A 13,037-nucleotide genomic window follows, 5' to 3' on the forward strand; every position below is an offset into this window, starting at 1 on the left:
ATTCTTCTGGAAAAACACTGTGTAATAGCAACCCACCCTTCATCCCTTTCTGGAATATTCCAAGAATTAAGAGCTCTGAATCAGGTTAATGCACCAGGCTTTGCCCCTGACTTTGTCATCTGGTTGATCTTGGCCAAGTTTACCAAATCCCTTTGAGAACTGAATTCCTCCAGTGTAAAATTATAATAAAATGCTGCCTGCTTCAAAGAGTTGTAATGATTAAATGACGTAATTTTTTAAAAAGTTTTTGATCAGACTGCCTAATGCAGGGTAAGGACTGAACAACTTGGTATCTTAAACAAGTTAACAGGCAAATAAAGGAAGAAATGCGCAAGACTACGAGCAGTTCTAGTCTAGAATGAATAGGCTTAATTAGCTTTGTCGTTATGGGCAGTTCATCTAACCACTTTAGTCTTTGACTTCCTCACTCAACCTCACTCTTAATTATTCAGAACATATTTTGAGAGACATCACAAGTCACAACATGTCTGTCCCCCAGTTTCCTCATTGGGATAATACTAGGATCAACTGGCTGGTTTGTAATATCCCTTCCATCTTGAACTTTTCACGAGATCATTATAGTTGATACCCTCAACATCTGTGATCCTGTGCTCAGTCATATATAGTCTGCTCCTAATTATCTATGCGCTAGCCTTCAACACCCCCAGTCCTCTTCCACTCTCGGATATAACATAATATCCTCATGGCTCAGACAGTCAAACACACTCCTGTGCATTCATTTAAATCCAAAGTCACTGAAAAAAGGGTAACATGCTTGCAAATAACTTTGCAAGGATGGATTGTATTTAAAGTCACTACATGTCCTCTCTTGAATTAGGAGGTAAAGGTTTGGTACAAACAAAACTTTGATGTCAGATCATTGTGAATTTGAAATGGTGGCTGATTGTACTTTCTAGTTCCAGGACCTTGGCCTGCTTCATTAATCTCTTGAAACTTTAATTTCTTTATCTGTATAGTGGAGCTGGTGATAGACCAGCATGAATTTGAGAAAAGTAAATGAAACAAAGATGTAAAAGGGCTTGGCACAGTACTCGATGCATTCCTTCCTTCTTTCTTGGAATGGAAGGTAAAAATTATAAGATATGCCCATCCTAATAGCCCGTGATCTTGGAACTCTTTAGATCTAGTACTACAAATGAATGACAATGCCATCTCTGATGCTACATAAAAAAAAAAAAAAAATCAAATTGGAAAAAAAAAAAAGTTTTTCAGTTCATGAAGCCTCCAAAGATTTACTACAGTGTTACTCAGCATTTTAAAATTCTGCAACCTACCCTTCAATTTGTAACTGTTCTGTGTGACAACATGTGAAGGGGAGTGGGTGGCTGTGATGTGTGTGAAGGATAGGAGTCTTGGGGAAAGGATGAGGGTGAAGGAGCTCTTCGGACCTGCCCACATGCTGGCATGAAGAGTACAGTAGTAAAGAATAAAACAAAGCAAAATACTGATAAATTGGAAAATAAGCCTTATTATGGTTACCTGGCTTTTTGCTCTATCCCACTGGTAGCAGATATTCTAACAGTACTCTCCGTCAAACATGGACTAGGAGAGGCTCACTTCTGGTCTGATGACATGAAAAAGAAAAGCAAAACTGAAAAACCGAACAACTTGAAAATCGGATGGCTGATTAACCGAGAATTGGCTCTAAAAAGAATGAAAACATCTGCTGGCTTCTTTGAAGAAAAAAACAATCCCTTTGGGTTCTTCCTGCAACGAATCCTGTTCTCAATTTTCTGTTTGGGAGTCATCCAGGAAAAAAATGACCTCTCCCATTCTAGTAATGAATTTCTATTCCCTTTTGAACTTTAAATATGTTAATTTAATCCTCACATGGTCACCAAAAAAATATGTATTGTCAAACCATAGATCTTGATACAGTGCTTCAGGGCTCACCCCTGCCCTGTGACTCTGATTTCTTTAGGTCTAAACACAGAGCTCGTCAAAAGGAAAGATGGCCTAGCCCGGCCCAGCTCAAGCCGGTCGGTCCCTGCAGTGTTTACAAGAATCCTGCCTTTTTGTCAAGATGTCCCTTCACTGAATTGAAGCATTCCCAACCCTCTAATGATTTCAGAAACTGGCTAAGAGAGTTAGTAGCATGAGACCAAAACCACACTACTACTCATTTCTGGACTCGAAATCTCCAGCATTCAGAACATATTTTCCTACAATATAGTAAATACCTCCCCACTGGGATTTTATTTATTCTTTTTTTTTTATATAAAATCATTAAGTATTTGCCCTGGTTAAAAAAAAAAAACACGTGATATGATAATCCGTAGGCCAAAAAGAAATGTACAGTCTTGCATGTGTGTGAACACTGAAGGGGCTTTGATGGGCCTGTGCTCCTGGAAATACTGGTACTTCTAGCCTCTCAATGCCTCCTGGTTAGAGGCAGATTTTCTTTTTTAAGATTTTATTTATTTATCTGACAGAGAGAGAGAAAGAGCAAAAGCAGGGGGAAGGGCAGAGGGAGAGGAAGAAGCAGATGCCCCACTGAGCAGGGAGCCTGATGAGGGGCTCGATCCCAGGACTCCCAAGATCATGACCCAAGCCAACAGCAGATGCTTAACCAACTGAGCCACCCAGGCCCCTTAGAGGTAGATTTATTTAAGTTGGGGAGTCATCTTTCTAATCTGAGATTCACTGGCTGTTAGTAAGTACAGGCAGGGCCCTTTCCTGGAGGCAGAGTCTAGAAGCCTCCACCAGCCTAGCAAGCCTCCACCAGCCGGCTGCCGCTTCTTATATCTATGATGAGATACAAATGTAAAGTTCTTGAATACTCTATTCCGTTTTCTATTTTGGATTCTCCATTGTGACCCTACCCAAGATTTCTATGTGACAATTCTTTAGATTTCCTGTTAGTTGTTATCAAACCAGGATTTAAGAGAACAAGGTCCACAGTGACCCACACACAGGACAATGAGGAACAATTTTGAGTCTATCAACAGTAAACTGATAGGAAAGAGGGAGAGAAGAAGCTTGTGTTTGTTAATAAAAATGGAACTTCAGGAGATCCTCAGCAAGAGACAACGATCTCTACATATAGGAACCCCTTCACCCCAAATTCATCAATTTTGACAACAGTAAGTTATATTTATAAATGGGTCTGGTCAGACATTTTTCAATGTCATCACTAAGTCCTCCCTAGAAGAATGGTCTTTGGGGAGACAGTGCTCCGAGTGGAATGAATCTTCAGGGAAGCCTCAGGCAGCCTGCTGCCAAGCACTCTAATGAGATTATCCTAGTCAGAAGACACAGCTTTACACTCTCTTATACAGTTCAAAATATTCTCAGACCAAGTCAAATTTTAAACCAGGAGCATCCCATGGAGATGGATGTAATTCTAAGTTTACTAGATCCGTGCCACCAGGTTTTAGGATGGACACACGATTGATTGTTCAGTGGTGGGCCTACCTCCCTGGACTAACATCCTCCTGCCTAGCTGCTGATACAGCTTTCTCAGCCAGAAAGAGCTGAAACCTTGGGACAGAGGAGTTTCATACTTGGAATACACATCTTGAGTGTTTGCTAAATCTCTCGGGAGAAACACTCATAGATAGAACCGGTGTAGCACGATTCAGGCTAATCACCAGGCAATCTTAGGGTTGATTCAAACATTAGATAAGATACTTCTTTTGATCTTGGTTGCCCCATCTGTAAATTAAAGATCATGATTGATATCTACTTACAGAGTAGTTTCAAGGGTTCCAATGCCCTTAGTTTTCAAGACAACAGTGTTCTGTATAATTTATTATTTTTGTCATCAAAGACCCCACCCAGCCCCAATTTTAGAATCTTTACTATTGAGAAATATGGTCAAGGATCATGCCTAACTCTCAGAGCATAAAGGAAGCTGGAGCTGCTGGCTCAATATACAGACTTGAAATTAGCAGGCCTGTTATTTTAGCCAAGACATAACATGAGCAGCCAGTTCTCTGTGGTAGGAAACTCTGAGGACTCCCTGGATCTGGTTACCCACAGAAAAGCTGGGTTCACAGGAGAGGCTACAGCTAAAGGAGAACCATAGCTGGGAAGAGCACAGCTGGAATGGCACCAATGAGGAACAACCCAATCTAAATCTTTCTTTTAGGAAGAAAAGGATTTTGGATTAAAGAATGTATGTCTTTTCTTTTTTTTTTTAAGATTTTATTTCTTTATTCATGAGCAACACAGACAGAGAGGCAGAGCCATAGGCAGAGGGAGACCAGACTCCCTGTGGGGAGCCCGATGCAGGACTCAATCCCAGGACCCAGGGATCAAGACCCTAGCTAAAGGCAGGCACCCTGGTATGTCTTAATTTGAATGAAAAAGACAGATTGGGAATCAAAATATGTCCCTCCATCTAACCAAGTGCCACCATTCTGAACAACCCCTGCAGCTCTGTGTGGAAGGCCTGCCAACAGACAGATGTCTCTATCTAGTACCATAGATCTATCTGTATATTTGGAAGCCTAAGTGTATCCATAAACACATCTATGGTTATCTTCTCTCATCCAGATCTAGATTTATAGTCTGTATCTCCATCTATACCCATGAAGTAGGCAAAGGCAATACACCAATGTGTTAACACTGGTTACCTCTGGAAGTATGGGATTATGGCTCTTTAGTAATCTTATACATATATTTTTTGTTGTGTTTTCTGTTTAGTATATCTTATATTTATAACTATAATAAGATACTGATTTTGAAAAAGACATTGGAAAGAAATAAAAGATGCTGGGGTGATCTCAGCCTCTGTCAACTTCCCCTTGCCTCTTGTGAAGAGCAGCACTGGGGAGGTGTGTTCTAGGGGAAAATCCTGTCAGTGAGGAGGGCTCAGATTGGGATAGGTTATGAACAGGAGGTTAAAAAACAAAAAACAAAACCAAGGAGCCCACCCTGAATCTGCTTGTAGGTACCCTACTCAGCTCTCCTCCATGGAGTTTCATTTCAAGTTCATATTCTATTATATATACATTTTTTTTACTAAAATAAAACCAAGAATGTTATGGTTCACCCCCCTTGGTCACTATTCTTCCCATTCTAAGTCATTTGTTCACACGGTTTCCCTGAAGCCAGATGATTAGAAATAGGCTTGTGTTTCTTAAAAAGAGACCAGATAGGGGCTCAGTCAGTGAAGTGTCTGCCTATGGTTCAGGTCATGATCCCAGGGTCCTGGGATCAAGCTCCGCATCAGTGGGGAGCCTGCTTCTCCCTCTCCCTGCTGCTCTCCTTGCTTGTGCTCTCTGTTAAGTAAGTAAATAAATAAAATCTGAGAGAGAGAGAGAGAGAGAGAGAGAGAGAGAGAGAGAGAAAGACCAGATAAAGGACATGGAAGAAAGAATTTTTTTTAACTTTTTCTTTTCTTTTCTTTTCTTTTAACTTTTCCAATGTGCTGCCCCCCCCCCCCCCCGGAAAGTCAGTATTACCCTAATAGGCAATTTTAGGCCATGTGTCTCCCAGGCTTCCCAGCTTAGTACTTTGGCAGGGATTCAGCTCTAGGAGGCATGGATGGCCTTCCATGGGAAGGAGGAGAAACAGGTGTAGATAGGAAGGAAGACAGAATTTTTTACATCTGTGTAGGCCGATGTGCGGTAGAGGATCCCTGACTCTGCATGTGAGGCTCTGGACTCACAATGGAGATGAGACCAACAGGTATGATGGAAAGAGCAGAAAGCCATGGGCTTCACTGTGCTTCCTGTCCTTGTGTCTGCACCCAACGATAATCTTCCTCTGACTGCAGGACAATTCTTTCTACAAGAGCATAGTCTCGCTTTGCAGATACAGACATTTATGCTCAGCAGACATCTATACTTTGCCATCTTAATGGACCGCAAACTCAAGACAACTGAAACTGACTTATTTATCTTTGCCCTCCCATGTTTCCTGTGTTGGGCAATGACATTACCACCCACCAAGTCCCTGGGATCACTGGAGTCACTTCTTTCATTCTCTCTCCACTCACTACATTTAAGCCTGGGAACTTCATTCTCTCTCCACTCTGCTTCTGTTGCTTTGGTTCAGGAAGGCCCTCATCGTTTTTGTTTTTTTTTTCCTTGGACCACTCCTAGGCCTAAGCAATTGAGCTTCAATCCATTTGAATTCTATTCAAGTCTTTTCAATCACATTCAGAATAAACATTAATATTCACCTCTTCAGTGCTACATATAAAGTGCTAGATGCTGGATGTATACAACTTATAGAAATAGATACTAGCTCATCATCATTAGTCCTTACTGTAGCAGATGCACACTTTACACATCCGGTGTCATCTACATAGTACCCCAGTGAGGTAGGCATTATTATTATGTCCATTCTACAGATGAAACAAAGGAACAGAGTGCTTAGACAAAACTGCTGAAAGCATGTAGCCAGTAATTTGTGGTGCTGGGTGTGGGCCCAACCTGACTCTAGAGACTGGGCCTTTGAGCTCTAAGAAGAGAGGCCTCTGATCTTACAGAGTCACAGAATGGTATGAAAGGCAACTAATACCCAAATCCATATGTATTAACTGGTATCAAGTTTCTGTGGGAACGTAATACAAGGTATAAAGTCAGAGAAGGCTTCTCAGAAGAGGTGATGCTTGATTTAAGCCTTCACGATGAACAGGAGTTCACCAGGGCCCTGTCATTAGAATAGATGACTCTTAAACAGCATTTATCACATCCCAGGCACTGTTCTAAGTGCTCTGCACATATTGACTAATTTTATCTTTATAATTTTTGATAGGAGATATGGTTCCCATTGTACAAATGAGAAAAGTGAGATTAAGTAGCTTAAGTGATAAGTTCAAAGTCACACAATAATGGCATGGCAGAGCCAGGATCCCAAACCGGATTTTTGTTCTGGAATCCATGCTGTTAACCATTACACTCCCCTGTCTCTCAAAAACAAACAAACAAAAAATGTGGTAAGGGCATTGCAGGTAGAGAGAGAGGAAAAAAAAAAATCCCAGACAAAGATTAACACATGGTATGCAGTGTGGGCAATGGTAGGAGATGAGCTCTGTTATGGGCCAAACTATGCCCCCCTAAACATCTATAGATTGAGGCCCCAGTCCTCAGTACCTCAGGATATAACTGTATTTAGAGTTAAGATCTTTGAAGGGGAAATTGAGTTAAAACAAGATCATTAAAAACAAAACAAAACAAACAAACAAAAAAAAAACCAAGATCATTGGGTAAGCTCTAATCCAACATGATTGTTACTCCTGTAAGAAGGGATTAGGATCCAGGGAGAAGGCAGCCACGTATAAGCCAAGGAGAGAGGCCTGGCACAGATCCTTCCCCGCAGGCCTCGGAAGAAACAAATCTTGTGGACACCTTGATCTTGGACTTTTGGCCTCCCTAACTATAAGACAGTGGACTTCTGCTGTTTCGGCCATCCAGGCCGTGGTACTTCATGAGGGCAGTCCTGAGGACATAGACAAGCCCACAGGGGCCAGCAGGGCCAGGTCCATTTGGGCTTTGGTCCTACGTGCACTAGAAATGGACTAGCAGGTTTTCAACTGCATCACAAGATCTATTGTTCTGTAGAGCTGGTGGCACTGTGCAGAGCAAGACTTGAGGCTGGATCAGGTTCATGTGGAGGTCCAGGCGGGGGATAACGAAGGCTGCCAAGTCAGAAATGGGGTGCAGGAAAAGGAAGCAGAAACCATGAGGAGGGTGGCAACCACTTGCTTCTCCTTCCTGCCCCCCGCCCCTGCCCGTAATTCAAGCTGTCTTGAACTCTCCACCATTCCTGAACCTGCTGTGTACTCCCCTCCCGCCATCACCATGTCTCCACCTAACACCCTGAGCTGCCTCACATTTAAAGATGCTTTAAGACCTGGCTCCAGGGACCACTCCCCTAAGACACTATCCCCAGGTCAGTGTGTCACTTTCTTCTCTGCTTCCTGAGCACTGTGTATACATCTCTATTCTGACACTCACCCTCTTGGCTCTGTGATTCTTTGTTCCATGCCTGTCTCTCCAACTATATGGTCAGCTCCTTGGCAGCCGGCAGAGGCCCCTGACAAAGATAAGTGCATGACAGGTGTTGAATGAACAAAACAAAGCCTTAAAAAAAAAATACAAAGGACGATACTAATTTAAAGGAGATGCGGATTCCGGTTCCACAAGGTTTATAAGAAAGTACATCATGGATCAAGGCGTATAGGGAGAGATGCACTCCCAAAATAGGACCCATGTACGGGTCTGATAGTCTTGCTCTTTTTCCTTCTAGATATAAAGGAATGCTAGAGAAACTAGATACATCCAACTACTCTAGGGGCTTTCAGGGAAACCATCCTGGGGACAGCATAGGGGATTCAACATGCTTACGGAAGGAAAGGGAATAAATGAGTTGAATAATCCTAATGCTCAATGGCCTCTAATGGATTTTTCCCTTATGTAATTTGCTACATCAACTCTGGTTTTAAACTCTCATTTAGGCAAGTATCTAAAATTTACAAAATGACTGTGGCCTCCACAGCCTTCGGACCCACGAGAATGCCTTGGTTATAGCTCTCACATTCAATTCAGAGCAAAGGAATCAAGAGCAATTACGAGTCAGAATGCGTAATTACACTCAGCGCTCTACTGTCTTCTTCTGTACAGTGGCGTGGCCCCAGTGGGTACGGTTACCAACGTAGCTCTCTCCTGAATGACATTTTTCTCTGAAGCTTAATTTCCTCTCTGGGTAAAATAAGCATTTTAGCCGAGTTTTGAGGTCATGACAAGTAGAGTGTAAGTGAATTTTTGGCATAGATTCCTGATAAATCCGTCCTTCTCAGAGTTACCTTCAAATGTGAGATGGTAAAGGTAATGGTGTGGTGCCCTGTTCAGAGAGATGGGGTCACTGACCTGTATTTAGTTCCCTATGACTGCCATAACTAATTACCACAAACTTGGTGGCTTAAAAGAGCAGAAAGTAATTCTCAAGAGTTCTAGAGGCTGGGAAGTTCCAAGTCAAGGTGTCAGTAGGACCATGCTTCTTCTGAGGGCTCTAGGGAAGATTCTGTTCATTGCCTCCTCCAGCGTCTAGCGGCTTCAGATATTCCATGCTTGTGCCTGCCTAATTCTATCTGCCTCCATCTTTACGGTCTTCTCCACATACATCCTCTGTGTGTCTTCTTAAAGGACACTTAGCATTGGATTTGGGGCCCACCTAGATAATCCAGAGTAATCATTTTAGGGTTCCTACGTAAATTACATCTGCAAAGACCCCCTTTTTTAAAAAAGAAAGATTTTATTTGATAGAGACAGGGAGAGTACACAAGCGCGCGCACACACACACACACACACACACACACAGAAACAGGCAAGGTGGGGAGGGGCAGAGGCAGAGAGAGAAGCAGGCTCTCCCCTGAGCACAGAGCCTGACATGGATGCCAGGATCCCAGGATGCCAGGACCGAGATCTGAGCTGAAGGCAGACGTTTAACCAACTGAGCCAGCCAGGCACCCCTGCAAAGACCTCTTTTTGAAATAAGATCACATGCACAGGTTCAGGGGAATATAACATGCAACTATCCTTCTGGGGACCACCATTCATCTGCTACATGACCCATGGTCAGAAAAACCTGAGGTTGGGAGAAGTGCTTTCCCAGGAGTGGTGACAGGTCTCTACTAATGCACCTGCAGCTCTTGCCACCTTGGCTCTGAAGATAAAGCTAATAATTTCCACACCAACTAGCCTTAACCTGAAAATGAGTGGGCCAAAAGCCAGTTCTTATCAAGAAAGGTCTTCTCATTGCCCTTGACAGTGTTTTAACATGTCTGAGTTAGTTGATTATGGGAAAAATCAGAATATTTTTACTTAAAAGTCCTAGTCTTCTGGCTTTTCTAGTTAAGTCACATCTAACAAAACTGGGTCCAGATTCCCCTCTCAGTAGCAGGGCTAACCTCGGACAGCAGCTGCTCCATTAGATGGAGTGTGAACCTGCCAAGTGCTATAGTCCTCACCACTCCCTATCATTTATCCAAGTTCCACTTCATTCATGGGAATTATACCTCACCCTGAAACAATGTGAGTTTGAACAATAAGAACCTGTATTATAGGGACGCCTGGCTGGCTCAGTGGTTGGGTGTCTGCTTTCAGCCCAGGGCGTGATCCTGGGGTCCTGGGATCGAGTCCCACGTCGGGCTCCCTGCATGGAGCCTGCTTTTCCCCCTGCCTGTGTCTCTGCCTCCCTCTCTCTGTCTCTCATGAATAAATAAAGGAATCTTTAAAAAAAGGAACATGTATTATATACATTATATGTATGTTATATATATTTATTATATATTTATATATGTATCATATATTTAGATATTATATTTATATGCTTGTATAAATAGTGCATTATTTATATAATATTTATATATAACCTATGTAATTAATATACTTTTTATATATAACATACAAAATATGTGTTAATTGACTAGGTTATTGGTAAGGCTTGTGGTCAATAGTAGGCTATTAATAGTAAAGCTTTAGCCTTAGGGGAGTCAAAAGTTACAGGCAGTTTTTTAACTGCCCAGGGGTTTTCACCTCTAACCTCCCTGTTGTTCAAGGGTCAACTACAATTCCCTGGCTCCTGAGTTTTTGGGTTGGCTATCTCTGGCCTAGGGGCAGGTTTCAAGAGCAGCTACCCATTTGGGTGAAAAGTCAAACAATGGCTCTAATTCACTCTAACCATGGAGCTGAATTCCAAAAACGTTGTCAAAAGAGTTCATGTTAACAAGGATATTGAACAATATGAGATTGTCCTAAAGTATCCCCTGGCAGCCAAGACTCACAACCCAAAGATCTATATAGCTCCGTTACTATGACATAGATCCTATACTGTAATGGTCTCACTTCTTTCAGGCACAGACTCATGTAAACATTATTTACAATCTTGAATTTTGCAGGCCCAACTTAACTCCGAAGACTTGCCTTTTGTACATCAAATGTTTTGTCTGTTTTATAATACTCTTTACATAATATGATGAATATCTTCCTGCTCATGGCAAAATTTGTTTATTGAGCTTATACCCACAGAATTTAGCTGAGCTAACTCTCTCAGCATTTTATTACCCAACACTTCTTTTCTAAGCACATACAGGGGTAAAAGTAAAAAGAAAACTATTTTCGGCAGGAGTGAATTGAAGAGACATCCACTGCTTGTGCTTCTATTCTTGGGTCCAGACCATACAGAGCTGGGAATGGCCATGAAATGCAGAAATACAGAGACCTTCAACATGCAAGACTAATTTATTACTTGCAATTAGACTGACAGTTGGCAGTGAGTAATTAAGGAAACAGTGACCTAGCTAGTGTTCCTACAGAGGTATTTTCTCTGGGATTAGCTGTTCTTGTACTAATTTCCACATGCCATTCTCAAGTTTAAAAAACGGTATGATTCCTCCCTATTGCAGATATATTTTCACATGTACTATTCTTATGAACAAAATTAAATTTCCTTCATGTATTTTGTGCTTCTTTAAATACATTTCAATATAATAAATTCAAGACTCTTGAAAAAATATCACAGGCACACACACAAAACACACTTTCTACCGGATCAAACCTACAACATCTGTCTTCATTAACAGTGACTAATGAGTTGACTTAATTTGGTAGGGATCATCTAGGTAAAATGATGGATTAAGGTGGCCAACCAAACACATGCAATGGCAATACTTGGTGTACATGAAAGCCATCACGTTTAAAACTTCAACCAAAGTAGATTCTATGAAGGAGGGATGTGAACAGCAACAGACAGGTTTATAATCTATTTAAAACCCATCTGCCTTAGTATCTCAAGGAAGATAATTTCTGTTTTAGTATATAAGATTCAGTAAAAGGCAACCACTTCAAGAATGATAAACAGCAACTCTTGTCTATCAACTGATGAATGGATAAGGAAGATGTGGTACATATACACAATGGGATGTTACTCAGCCATAAAAAATAATGCAATCTCGCTATGTGCAGTGACATGGATGGAGCAAGAAAGTACAGAGCCCAACAAAATAAATCAGTCAGAAAAAGACAAATAGGATTTCACTCATATGTGTAATTGGAGAAACAAATGAGCAGAGGAAGAAAAGAGACAGAGAGAGACAGAGAGACAAACCAAGAAACAGACTCTTTATTATAGAGGATTGATGGGTACCGGCAGGTGGCGGGAAGGTGGGCAAAGTAGATGGGGATCGAGGCGTGCACTGGCCGTGATGAGCATCAGTGATGTAGAGAATTATTAAATCACTCTATTGTACATCTAAAACTAATAAAACACAGTTAACTAACTGGAATTAAAATACATTTTTTTTAAAAAAACAGCATCTCTTAAAAGAACTTTTTCATCGTCTACCTCATTAATGATACAACGAGGAGCCTGGCTGCCCACTTGGGTAACTAACTCGTCGAAGGAATTGTACCCATTTCATTGAGAGTGCTTTGGAGGAATTTTTTCTGACTAAAGTTAAGACCAAATTCACCTTTGATCTTTTATTTGAAACTCGAAAGAACTGAATGGTAGAGGGCTGTCACTCATTCTTTGAAGACTGCCTCCAGATTTCTCTCTCAAGACTTACTCTGATTCGTGTTTCTCGAAGATCACGAAGACACGGCATCAACTGAGCAGGAGGGTGAGGGAGGGAAATGCTGATTAGTGAGACCTGCTGGCTGTAACCCTCCATCCTGGACATCTGTCACTGGCTTTTGTGAATAATGAATTTTGTTCCTATAAATTACCCTGAAATACTTACACAGGCAGGAGCATAATTAGTGATGATAAATAGCTATACGTGAGGATACTGCAGCTCGATCAGTCTTCATTTATCAAATTGTTGCTTTTCCACGGAGCAAATAGATATAGCCAGAAAGTGCTAGCAAGCCCAGGCTGACTAAGCAGAGATGGACAAGGAAATCATTTACAGAATGTATATTCCCTGACATAGGGGCTGTAGAATTGCAGCTGCTTTTTCATTCATTTCTCCTAATAATCTTGAATCACAAGCTCTTGAGGTTGAAAGGATCCTCACTGAGATCACTTTAATCTCAAAATAAGTCAGTTGGTTCTTGAATGTC

Source organism: Nyctereutes procyonoides, unplaced genomic scaffold (assembly GCF_905146905.1).
Source record: "Nyctereutes procyonoides isolate TBG_1078 unplaced genomic scaffold, NYPRO_anot_genome, whole genome shotgun sequence".
Lineage (NCBI taxonomy): Eukaryota > Metazoa > Chordata > Mammalia > Carnivora > Canidae > Nyctereutes > Nyctereutes procyonoides.